Raw genomic sequence first — 13,301 nt, forward strand, 5'->3', positions numbered from 1 at the left:
GCCTCGATGAAACTCGAAAATATGTCCGCGTTTGGAACGGGTTACTTAGGCAGATACAAGGGTATCTATTCGGTTTACGACGCGTTTTACGGCCTGACCGCAATTTATCGACATTTAAACGTGTCGAATCGGCCCGGGGAGACTGTATAACCTCGAACGATACAGACTTCCTGGTAATGAAGCATGAAGTATCGGCGCTGCTTCAGCGATATTCCAGTTTTATCGCGGAAGGAAAGACCGTTAACGAGAAATTGAAATTTTAACGAATTTAAATTTGATTATTTGTTTGCACGGCGAATCACGAGCCGTAGAAATAAATTTTTTTCTATTTTAATCTGTGGTAATTTTACTTTTTTTTTTTATATATATATAGAAGTATTTTATTATATTGTTGTGTAATGTTTATATTACGTATAATTTTCCTGATAATTTTTATCATACTTTTATGCCAGGCGTACGATTCGATTTATGACTCACCGAGATATTTGCGCGCGTAATAAACGAGTTGCTTGAATCAAGAGAGCTTGAATTAATCGATCCCACTTTCTTAGGAAAATTCGTAACTTTAAACAATTAAATAACTTTCGAGAATGCAATTTCAAAAAATGATAAGAATATTGATATTTTTCTTTTTTTTTTTTACGATACAAGAAATCGAAATCAAACAATTCAGATTGAATATGAATTTTATTAAAAATTCTCTTGTTTGAAATTACAAATATATTCATAATAAAATTGTATAATTTAAAATTGTAATTACGCATAATTAAAAAGAAAAAAAAAGTTTCGAACAGATGGAAAATAAATTATACGCTTCTTGACTCACCGTTTATCTCGATGCGACGTAATTACAGAAAGAATTAAGATAGTGGAAAACAAGTTATACTTGTTGATATTTCATTTATCTCGGGACGAAAAAATATTTATTATGCAACGATCCAATATAATTTAAACCGACATAAGAGGTTAAGAAATAATATTATTATCCATTATTCCCTTTTTCGTCGCGACAAAAAAAAAAAAACGATAAATCGCATGCAATCGACGTACAACGAAATTCGATGTATTCGTTTCATTGCATAGTCTTTAATAGCTCGTTCTTCGAAACGCGCGATATCGCATAATCGAATTTTTCTATTTTGACACTATCGATTTTCTTATTTTCATACACTCTCTCGTCCCTTTCTCCTTACATTCTTTTTCCTTCTCTTTTAAATCCTTTATCGAATCGAATCAATTTTACACAACGATTTCACCATTCGATTCTATTTATTCCTTTCGTATTTTTTCTTTCAATTGATCTTCAATTTAATAATCAACACTTGTTCTTAAAAAAAGAACGTTTATTCGATTAACGCAAAGAATTGCAATTTCGTTATTTATTTTGCAACTGTTGTTTGATAATTTTTTGCCTTGGAGATAATTATGGGACGAGTTATTGATAGCTTTTTCTCTTTATTTAATTTCATTCTTTGATAACGAACATTTCGAGCATTTCTTTACTCGGTTTCGAACGAGAAATTATCGTGTTTTTGTAATAAGACGTAATCGTGAAATCTTACCTGAGGGTTAATCATGAGTTCCCGCCTTACATCCTGGCTCCATCGACTAATTGTTCCACTTAAGAAACGTTATGCATACTTAACGAGAGGTTACAATTAGTAGGAAGATCGGTTAATACCATGGATTATTATTATTATTTATCTTTGTTTTAAGAAATCGGTATTTTTTGTAAATGTAAATTTTTATGACAAAAACGTAGCATGTATTCTGCTGCAAAGTGTACGAGAACTTGTAATTTACTCTCATAACAAATTATGAAATATGAATATAATATTTTAAAGTTTGTTATTTGCTTAATAATTTTAAAAAGTATTTTCTGCATTTTTTTTTTCTTTTTTCTTTTTTGCATTAACCCATTAAGGATCGAGCAGTGTATAATAATGCATTTTTGTAGACATTACTGTTAAAATCTGTATGGATACAATATAAACAAATAACAACAAATAGAACATTCATAATTTTTTAAACTAAAAATTAATTAAAAAAAGATTGGAAATTTTATTCAAACTCAATTTCGGTATCGTAATTAATTAATCCGTCATTTTATCCCATTTTCTATTGATCACGTTCCAAAAACGTGTCGCTTAATTTCGCTTTATTCTCCATTTATTATTTGCATTTTTAATATTCATCAACGTCAGATCTTTGATGCTTTTAATCCCCTTTTATTTATCATCCATTGTTTCCTACATTTCCATAAAATATTTTGTCTGCCGTCGCATTTCGCAGATAATTCCAGGTGAAATTATTCTTTCTTTCTTTTTTTTTCCTTTTTCTTTTTTTCTTTTTTTCGAGTTCTCTCGCGAATTTTCAACTCGCTTTAATCGAGCCAGGTCCACGAGGAAAACCGTATAAATCGTTATCCCCCCGCGCCAAATTATCGTTTCCAACGAGGCGACGAACGTTCTAACGGCGTTTCAGAGAAAATTGCGACGGCATTGCTTTGAATATCGCACCCACCTTCCACGGTTTCGCACCTCTCTGCATTTTTTAACGTTTGCGCGCCGAATGAACGCGTCTCACGCGACAGGGTACACTTTCAACGCCATCAAAAACTCACTATTTACTTTTATAATCGGGAAGTGTTTTTATTTTTTCCAAAGAATAATTCTTTCGATGTACCAGAATCTATTTTTTAATAAAAGGAATTATCAGGAATAGAGATACATTTTGCATATAATGTGATTTCTATTAAAATTTTTCTGTACAAACCTTGTTTTATAATTTTTAAATTTATCAAATTTCAAGTTTTTCCGAAAGTAAAGGTTCAATTGTTTGAATATTCAAATATACTAAAATTGAATGATAAAATTTCATGCAAGTTTATTCCTCAGTGGATTTTCACGATATCCAAACGATAAAGAGCCAACCGCACATCTGAGATTGTAATTAAAATTGATTGAGTCGGGGGATTAATCTTTTCTTGATTTCGACTTGAATTCCACTTGATATCCTATTTTCTTTCCTGCAAAAATATACTATATATTAATTAGATAAACTATAATGCCAAAGGATATTTAAAATAAAATTATTTATATCCAATTCACTACTGAACAAATAATTCTACAAGATTTTATCAATCTAATTATTTCGAATTACAATTAATTTGATTATAAATAAAGAATATAAACAACAATTTTTCTCATTTAATTTTTCAATTTTTTCTAACTTTTTTGATCATAAAAAAAATAAATAAATAATCCAAAATTACACTCTGTATCGATTCTCAAGAATCCCAAACTCTCAAATAATTCCCAAAGAAATCCCAGAGAAAGACACACAATAATGAAAAATACGATACTTTTCCAATCGAAATCCAAATTTATCTTCAAATTTTTACGATATATACCTCGTATATCACTCACCCTTGAAACTCTCGACATCGATCATCCGAAACTAAAATCAGAGGGGGTTAGTGGCTCGCAGGCGTGTGATGACGTATAGGTTTCCTCGAAGACACGTTTCATATTCCGCCGGAGCGATAAATCGCGCAGGGGTGCGCCAAATCCGGCTAATTGGCGCCGTTTAATCCGCCAATTAAACGTTCCCCGACAATAATGGGTTATCGGAGATTCGCAGGGTCAGGCCGTGTTTCGATATAGATTCCGGCAACCTTATCGAGCGGGGTTCGCTGCGACTCGTCGATAAGCAACATTGTTTACCTCGCAGCACATGTAGTCGATCGTCAACGAGGCCGTGCCACGTGACGCGCCGCGGCCTTTGATCGAAAGTCACGGATCGATCTTTCAGAGCGGGGCAGCGGGGAGGGGCGACTCGATTTTCCGCGCGCGACGAAGAGGAAACGTGGTCGTGTGCGGGCTTTCTCACACGTAGAGTGTGCGATTGAACTTTGACGGATGGTGTGCGAAAAAGATTTTTACTCGCAGATGATGAGACAATTTTTCTTTCTTTTTTTTCTACGAGAAAAGTGAAAAACTGGTGGTGGGTGCGTTTGTGTTTGTGCGTGTGTGAAAAAATAAAAGTTTCACTGATTGTTGGTGAACTGGACATTGGTGGAAATTTTTTTTTATATGAAGGAGATACAGATAGAATTTTGAAAACGTATAAATGGTATACGATTATTGTAAATATTACCTGCATCCGTGTTCCAAATAGGAGGCGTAGAAAAGAGACGGAGAGATTAACAAGCCAAGTAAGAATTATCGTCCTGGAATTCTTAGAATCCGACATTTTTGAAAAATAGAGAGATAAAAATAGTGAAAATTGAGAAGACTGAGATTGTCCCGGGAGATTGTCCCTTGATGAAAATGCATTGTGTCGTGAAATTTGAGAAAAGCGGAGATCTAATCTAATATTCTCAGAAGAAGCGAGAAAAAAAGACCAAAATCCAGAACGTTAAAGATTAAGAAACGATTGACGTTTGGAATTACTGTAGAAGAAACGCGTCTAGCAATTTAATTGCGAAATAAAAAGAAAAAGACATGTAAAAAAATTTAAATACCCTTTAACATTTACATAAAAGCAATTTTTTTTACTATCAGATAAAAAGAAACGAATCGAAAAAGTTACGATTCTCGAGGCAAAAAGCGCATCGTCCAAGCTCATGTCATATACGAAGAAATAAACAAAAGAAAGTGACACAAAAGAAAGTATCCACAACGTCGAATTCCAAAAAAAATTAGATTTCGAGGGAACTTTTTCTGTGGCCTAATCGCATTACGTCGATATCTAATATTTCACCCTAAAAAAGAAGAGAGATAGAGAGAGAGAGAGAAAAAGAGAGAACACAGTTTGTTCCATCAATCTTCGATAAACACCAACAGTCTCTCACGGAACAATCTCGCAACAGAGGAAAGCAATATCCTCCAACCCTTCCAACGAGCTAAGAAGAACGGAAAAAAAAGAAAGAAAGAAGAACAAGATACTAAAGCGTGTTGCACGTCGTACTAAAAAAACTTGTGCAATTTTCAACGTTACGCCAAAGGAGCAATAAGATCCATCTTATCATCCATCTTCCCTCATCATTCTTCCTTCAATCTAAAAAAAAAAAAATACATCCCCGCACGATAGTGCTAGGTGTCATCCCCAATCATCGATCGGTCACGCATCCTCGATCTTACGAAGCAATCATCTTCCGAATCAATTTCACGAATCGAATTCAATCCCCTCGAACGTCGGGATCAAGAGACAATCGGTCGAGAGGGAAAGGGTGGCCGCATGCGGGTACGACGAATGCGGCCTGGAGCAGCGACGCATCCGGGGCGAGAAAGCAGCGGCCGGAGTCACTGACCTCTCACCCCCAATCACCGTCCAGAGTGTGATGTTTGATGCTGCAGTGGTGTTTTATGCGGCGACGTCGAAAAGGTGTGTGTGCATCCCTCGGCCCACGCGCCTCCATCCGCTCCACTGACCCAGTTCCGCCATCGCCGACTGCAGTCGCAGTCGCAGCCTGCTGTAACCACCCCCTCCTCCCCCGGTCCATCAACCCCGCCTCGTCTTCTTCGTATTTTGCAGCTTCGTTCAGAGTAGGATGTGATTTTTTTTTTTTTGTTGTAATTTGGATAGTTTTTGATAGTTTTGAGTGATAAGAAATGTAACAGTTGGATGGAGGAAGGGGTTGATGATGGCTGTTGTATCTCTTGGATTTGTATTTATTTTGGTGAGAATGTTACGAATTTTTGGCTGCCAGACAAAAGGCACTTGTTATCTGATTATTGGGATGAGATTTCTGAAAGGAATTGGTTTGTGAATTATCTTAGTTTTTTGTAGTTTTATTTAGGATGTACTTTTATTTTGTTTTACTTTATTCTGGATCGAAAATGATTTTCTTTGTCCTTCAGGGTATTGTAGATTTTTGATACTTGTTTTTTATAATCTTTTTTTTTAGTGAATTTAATATAAAATTTTTACGATGTAGTTTTTAATAAGGTTTTTTACAGCCATGAAAAGATCAAAAAGATTGTTTTTTACCTTCAAAATTTTTTTTTCCTTTCTTCATGAATTTAATATGGGAATAATTTTTTTCTTCTTATCCTTTATGGCTTTTGATCTAGAATTTATATTTAAAGAACACGTTTGATACCATATTATTTAAAAATAATATGAAACTATCACAAAGAATCCTTTTTTCGTATATTTCACGTTGGACACCATCCATTTTCTCTTTGACTTCCATTCCATTGCACTCCGTGAACATGCCGTGGATCCATTCAGTCAAATTCGTTTTCCCTTTGCCTAAGACTTCTAAATAATTTCTTTCCACGACGTTTCTTGACCCAAATTACGTTACACCAGGGTTTATTTTAAGGGTTGACTATGCAGTCGCTCGAGAAATCGTATATATAGCATTTTAGCATAATTATAAAGCCACCATAAGACCTAAATAGTCATACAATCAAGTGTGATTCCCGTGCTCGACTTCCACCTTTGATCCGGAAACCGTATCACGAGCCCGCGTCTATTACAAGGCAAGGGGTTAAATAACGTCGTAATTAGAAGCATTTCTCGTTTGAAGCAATCTCGCCTCACTCTCATCGCGCACAAGACGCGTTCATTAATTTGTAGCCAGGCTTATTACGCTTCTCGACGACTCGCAAGTATAATTTCACCGTATAATAAGAATTTAATTACTTCCTACGTATGGAGATGAAGCAATCCCAATAACAACCATTTCTTGCCGTATAGCATTATCAAATTATACTTAACCTCGCCCCATAAACTTCAGCACGCTCGAATTCAATTCAATCATAAAACGATTCATCGTCGGCCCCCATCGTCCAATCTTTCTCTCCTCGTAAATCACCCGTTTTCCCAGACCTAGAGGGTGAATCGATCCCTAGAAAAAGAAAAAAAAAGAAAGAAAGAAGGAAGGAGAAAAAAAGGTTCATTCATTCCGACTAATACCCCTCCCTCCCCTGTTCGAGGCGCAGCTTTCATCGTCCAAAGAACACCTGCTTCCCTCTTTCAACCCCCCATCCCCATCCTGTTTTTCGCCGCGAAAATCAGCGAGGCACTAGCTCGCGATCGATAATCCTCCCCAACTCGCGAGGTCCAATTAAAACAAATTTCCAGAAAAGCGATCGAGAACGGTACAGCATGGCGCTGATTCCCTGTTGAGAACACGTTGAATTAAACCACGTTGCACGTGTCACGTATAAACGAATATCAGAGCAATATCAGCATGTTTAAAATTCTAAATTGATAGGCAGTTAGAATCTATCAATTTAATTTGAAGGAACAAAGAAAATATAGTTATATATTCGACGAATAATGACGAACGATTTAATAAAAATTATTTTTCAAAAACATTTGAGCTGAATTAATTTCAAATTTATTAATTCAATCGAAAGATTTAATTCGTCATATTCATCATATTCAATACGCACCTTTTAACGATTAATAAAAGAACATATTAATTTAACGACACTCGTTGTTAGAACACGTCCAATGACCCTTAATTGCCCTCGTCCCACAAGTCGACAGTAGAGTTTAATCGACGGAAGGGTCGATTCGAGAATAGGAAAGTTGCGATCGATTTTCCATCTCGAGTGGTGGTTAGGTTGGAAGGGGGGATGCTTCATCTCCTCTCGAGTGTCGACACGAGTGTCGTAGGGTGTCGAGGAACCGATGCAACCAATGGTCCTGAACGAGAACCACTCAGTTTCGAATGGGTCACCCTCCAGAATGGCGAGGCCATCCTCGATACTCGTCGAACGTCGATTCAAACAATCGGTATTAACCCCAACGAGACGAACGATCGGTCGAGTTGGATATTATAGTATGAAATGAAATTAATTAGAATTGAGAGATTCGATTGGAGAAGTTGGTCGAGGTGTTTCAAGTTGAGATGATTATTGGATTTGAGGGTTAGATTCGTATAAATTGATATTATATTAGCAATGTTTTGAATCTTTTCGATGTCGATATCGACTGAGGATCATATTGGTTATCTTGTGAAGAGTTTTATTTGATTGGTTTAAATCTTAAGGAGGTAAATGTGTATCGAATGTTTCTTCGCAGTTGTACCATACCAGCAATTTTTATTAATTTATATATTTAATTATAAGATAGTTTATAAGAAGAAATGCGTCCTCTTTATTCGTCATCTCCAACTTATCTTGGAATCGTTCACGATATTATTTTGACATTTATTTTAATTCTTCGATTTTTCAATTTAAATATTAAATTTGACGATTTTCCTCCCTTATTTACATTCAATTTATACATTTCCATGAAATACACAAGGACGAATGGTAATCTCATCAAGATCAAAAAGTAATATTCGATTCGCAAATGTCAGAGGATTGTTCCTTGGCCTTGTTCCTCTTTGATGTGCATACGAAACGAAGGAAAAAAAAAAATGAAGGAAAGAAGTCGTACTGATCGAGAAAGATACTCCTCTCCACGTCCTCCACGACATCCTTTTCTCGTTAACTTAATTTCCACTAATTAGAAGTGTCGTCGACAACTTTTACGCCGCATCTTCATTCGACCTAATTTCGTGGTCACTGATTTTCCTTCCTGTTTCTTTCCTTATCGTTACATTACATATATATTCCATATTCCTTCCTCGTTCAGTGCTCTTATACTTCCTCATTTCTAATAATACAAAACAACGCAATTAGAATCGATTTTAATACGAATAGTTTTTAATTTTATTCGAATACGATAATAAAATTTTGATACTTTTTTTTTATTACTTGATAGAAAATAAGACGAGTTTATCTTTCATTTCTTCTTGCGAACTTTAAAAGAAATCAAAATATTTTAAAAAAAAAAGAACGATGAATTGGAAAGAAAGCGTATCGATGATAAAAGCCAAAGGTTTTCGCGCAAGACGAATATTAAATACATGAAAAGAAATTTGTCCAACCTGCTACAATTATTTCTGGCAATATGTTCCGGCAGAGTTGCCTCGTGCTCGTTTCTATCGATCAGTTACGAATTTTGCGGGATAGCAGGTTTGAAAGGAATGGAAAGTCACGAGACTCTCTGGTTATCGTTTCCTCCGACTTGAACACGGTTTTCGTGACACGGAGGTAGCGTGCGCGCCGGGCCTGGCCTGTTCCATAAACCAGCAGAGACGGAATTAGCCGTGAACGGCCGTGAAATGCGTCGAACGGAAATATACCAGGCTGAGAATAATCCACGAATCCGCGCGCCATTTTGGAAGAGCCGTCCTCGCGGTTTAATTGATTTCTGTTTTGCGCTGTCGCCCGGTCGTTGACGCTTTCGCCGAACACCTGTTTTCTGTCATCCTCTGCTCGTGTATATCTTTAACAATCGAAATATTTTTTATTTATAACAAACGAATAATAATTGTTTGCAAGAAAAGCCTCGAGACGCTCTTTTTCACGATAAAATTCTTCACTGTTTAAAAGTACAATTATAAAGATTTTATTCCCTCCATTTTTTCTTCCATTTGTTAAATTTAGTTAGAGCTATTTTTCTCTTCAGGATTGATACAATGTTGAATGTTTAATTCTCACACTATAATATTGAAAAATCTACCTTGTTTGAACGCCATCATCCAAAGCGTCTCACGAAAGGTTCTCGCGATCGCGAAACAGGGGGATAAAGGAACGAGCGAAACTCGTGTTTCCCTAAAACAGCTCTTCGAGATCCTTCACACAGAAGACTTTCGAGACGGTCTGAGATGATAGGGTGGTCCTTTCATGGCTTCCAGACTTCACTCTCGAAAGCTACGCATTACCCTTGAGGGGTGGCACACGCAAGAACGGCGAGATACAATGACGATAAAAATATTTGTCGTCGACCCGTGCCTCGGAGGAAAACTCTGAATATTTATATTTTACTTTTCCTCTTTCAACTTTTTCCGTCTTTCTTTTTCTTCTCATTCATTTTCTTTCCCCTCTACCTTGACTTTCCTCCAATATTTATTAATTCGAATAAATCGTCTCATCTTCTAACGTAAAAAATCCACGAGTGGAGATCGACGATTAAATCCTCTTCGTCTTAAATTAAACTCGAATCTCGTTATAATTATATATTTTCAATTATCGCGGATCATTAGGGTACAATCGCAGCGAAATTCTACGAGATTCTACAAATTATCCCGCGACCGCATCCGAGTAAACGAATTTGGCGGAGCGGCGAACTTCGCCCTTCCATCGAGATTGTTGAACGAGAAATTCAATTTAGAAGTTAACAAACCCGGGTTAAATCTCGGCCTGATTCTCCATCCAACACTTGCGCCACTTTGATTTCGTTGATTCTCGCACGCCTCTTCTCCTCCCCGAGCGACGATTAAACTCGTCCACGTTCTCTTCGTTCGATATTCCCATATTCTGCTTCCGTTCCGTATTACCGGCCTATTTAACATTCGTATCATCCGGCACGGAACGAACGTACGGCGACGACGATCAAAATTCAATTGGCGAACCCGTGTTTCCGTACGCGCGTTTACATACGCGAAACTATTGTATTTATTAATGGATGTAAACGGATTTAGCGGAAAGATTATTATTAACACGTGTCCTCTTATCGTATACGTTCGTATAAATACCGATATTTGTATATATATTCGTACATATACGATATTGGTATTTAGGACAAACGTAATTTATGGCGTACGAGAGATATAAAGATTGATTGGAAATTTTGTTATCGAAGAAAGTATTATTCTTTTTATTATTTTTTGTTTATTGAATTTATTAACGTTTCCAGTTGTGTATTTAATGCGATTTGCAATGTAATTTTTTTTAATACTAATCGAAATGGTGTTTCGCTATGATGGCTCATTATACAGATGCGTACATTGTGTCACAGGTGTGCCTTCTATTCATCAATACCAATTGTCAATCTACCATTAATCAATCATGCTGTTTGCAACGATTGTTTGCATTAACTACGTGTTTTCCATCTTGATTTTTGGATACAGATTTCTTGCGATACAGAATTAGAATTTATTCGTGCTGAACATATTTTTCTCGAAAATGCTTGCTATGTTTTCGAGAAATTTTTCCAAAATTTCAGTCTGAAATTTGAGATTGATCGGTGATAAAAAATTATCTTTCCTTTACACGGCGATATTTCGGCAACCAGAAGTCGTATTGAGATAAATGAAAAATTGTTTTAAAGGGAAAAGTTCCTCGCTTCTAATGATCGATCACTTGTTTCGCGAAAATCATTACCTTCGAAGTTATAATGATTCAAAGTTTTCCCAATTTTAATAGAGTTTAATCGACAAATCGTGTAATAAATATATTTATTTATATCTTATTTAACACACACTCGATTTAAATTTACAAACAAAAATCCTCTCGAATTCTTCTCTCCGAAATTACGAAAAGTTTATTAAAATTTTTACCCACGAATGATATTCGCAATGCAAACTCTACTCGCCTTAAAACTAAGCTTCAAAATCTGCGCGTAAACTCCACCACCATTCCTCCAAGAAATTAATTATATTAACACGTTGCGCGCTGTTCCTCGAGAGCATTTCTCGACCCCGGAACCGCGCGTTCATCAGGGCCGCGCCTCATAATTTTTCCATTTCCCCGTGCCTCGTCGACGAGCCTTTGTTTCCCGTTCCCGTATTCCCGTCGACCAATCCATCTCTCTGGGCGAGCCAACGTTGTTCCTCCCTTGCCTTTTCAACCCTTGCACCCCTTCTGGAGCACAAGACGAATCCGACGAGTCGAGATTCTCGGAGCGGAGAAGTTCGAGAAGTAAGCAATCCCTGATATTCACCTTTTCTCCCGTAGGATCTCTAGGAGGAACAGGGAACGTTTATATAGAAAGAGGAGAATTATCGTTATAGAGACAGATGCACCGTCGTTGTAGAAATTTGTGTCGAATCGTGCCGAGGTAAAATGAAAGAGGGTGCAGTTAGTCAAATACATTTTAATAAATTCACATGACGATCATTTGACTTGAATACAAAAATTTCCAGCAAACGATTCGATCTCATGTTTTTCACGTATTAAAATATTGTTCTCTCTTTCCATCGCCTTGATATAAAGGAGCGAAAAGGAGAAAGAGGGATGGGAAGGGAGAAAGAAAACTGCCGTGCAGAAATTCTCGAGAAGAGGAATCCGTCAACTATGTATAGCCGTTTCACCGTCTCCATCGAGGTCGAAACACCGAGAGAAAGCGAAGGAGTCATTAACATTTGCGCATTTACCCCATCGTTCCAGAAACGCGCGTCCTTCCATTCTTCGGCTCGATAGCGTAGCCGGCGCGCGGACCTGTTGTCGAAGGCCAAGCACAAAGCCGCCCCCGCCGCGTTTCCGGGTCAGAGTTCAACGTACGTAACAACGTTGGGGGAGGGGAGGAGGGTGGTGAGTTATACACACGCGCGCACGTTGAAGGGAGCTCGTTCGTCAGAGGACTGATCAAAGAATATCGCGCGAGCACTCGCGCGTTTCCACGCCGGAATAATGGAATCTTCTCTTCTCCCCCAACCCTTTCCTCTTTTTTTTTCCGCTTTGTTTTATTTCTCTCTCTCTTTGTTTTTTCCTTTTCTTTCTTTTTTTTTTCGTGTCGTTGGGTGTTTTGCGTGTCGCGATCTCTGCGGCTGAATCCGCCTGAAAATGGACCACGCTCGAGCCCTGAGGGAAGCTTTGTCCAACGGGGATTCCGGGGAGAGACGTTGGCAATGGCAATTGTCAGTATGTCGCGTTCTGGTGTGTCGCGTTTTTTGGATTCGAGGGAGAGGGTTGTCGAGATATCGTATTGGTTGTATTCGATTGGAAAGTTTTCTATCGTGCGAGGGGGATGTAATGTTTCTCAGGAAAAAATTTTAAATTTCAACATGGTGGAAGTAATTTCGTTCCATTTAAAAGTTTCCCGATTCTTACTTTTCATCCGATCGAGTGTTATAATTAGAAAATCGGAATATATTCCTTATTGAAATGTTGGAAGGGAAATCGAATATTTTTATTAATTTCTTCTCGATCAAAAGTTAATAACGTTCGTGTTTAATTAAAATTCTGTCCCTTTCGTTTTCGATGGGTTAAATTATTATTAATTTTCTCGATAAAGTTTTTTTTTTATATATAATCCTTAATATTCTTCTCTCTTTCCGCCTCGTTAAAGAATTTATCCCAAAGGACGAATCATGCTGCAGTGAAAATGACTTTTCCTTGCAAATGTAAAACTTTTGATTATATGAAAGTCATATTCGCCTTCCCTCGAATAAAATTCCATTGTATTCTTTGTCTCCGAATCTTTGAGCCCCCATTCAGACGGGCCGTGTAGCGTTTCAGAGGTAATAGTTAGCAGTCCACCTTGCATATTTCATCAATGCCTTTAGT

At 37.1% G+C, this 13,301-nt stretch overlaps 1 protein-coding gene and 1 non-coding gene across 11 annotated transcripts in view; both read left to right on the top strand.

Moving 5' to 3' along the window:
- Nucleotides 1-13,301, top strand: part of LOC408740 (phosphatase and actin regulator 4) — a 322,845-nt gene that overhangs the window by 152,687 nt on the left and 156,857 nt on the right. The window lies entirely within an intron of this gene.
- On the top strand, nucleotides 10,529-10,608 carry Mir6062 (microRNA 6062). The gene has a single exon (NR_130408.1). It is a non-coding gene; the product is annotated as a microRNA 6062 (primary transcript).

Source organism: Apis mellifera, linkage group LG3, assembly GCF_003254395.2.
Source record: "Apis mellifera strain DH4 linkage group LG3, Amel_HAv3.1, whole genome shotgun sequence".
Taxonomy (NCBI): Eukaryota; Metazoa; Arthropoda; class Insecta; order Hymenoptera; family Apidae; genus Apis; species Apis mellifera.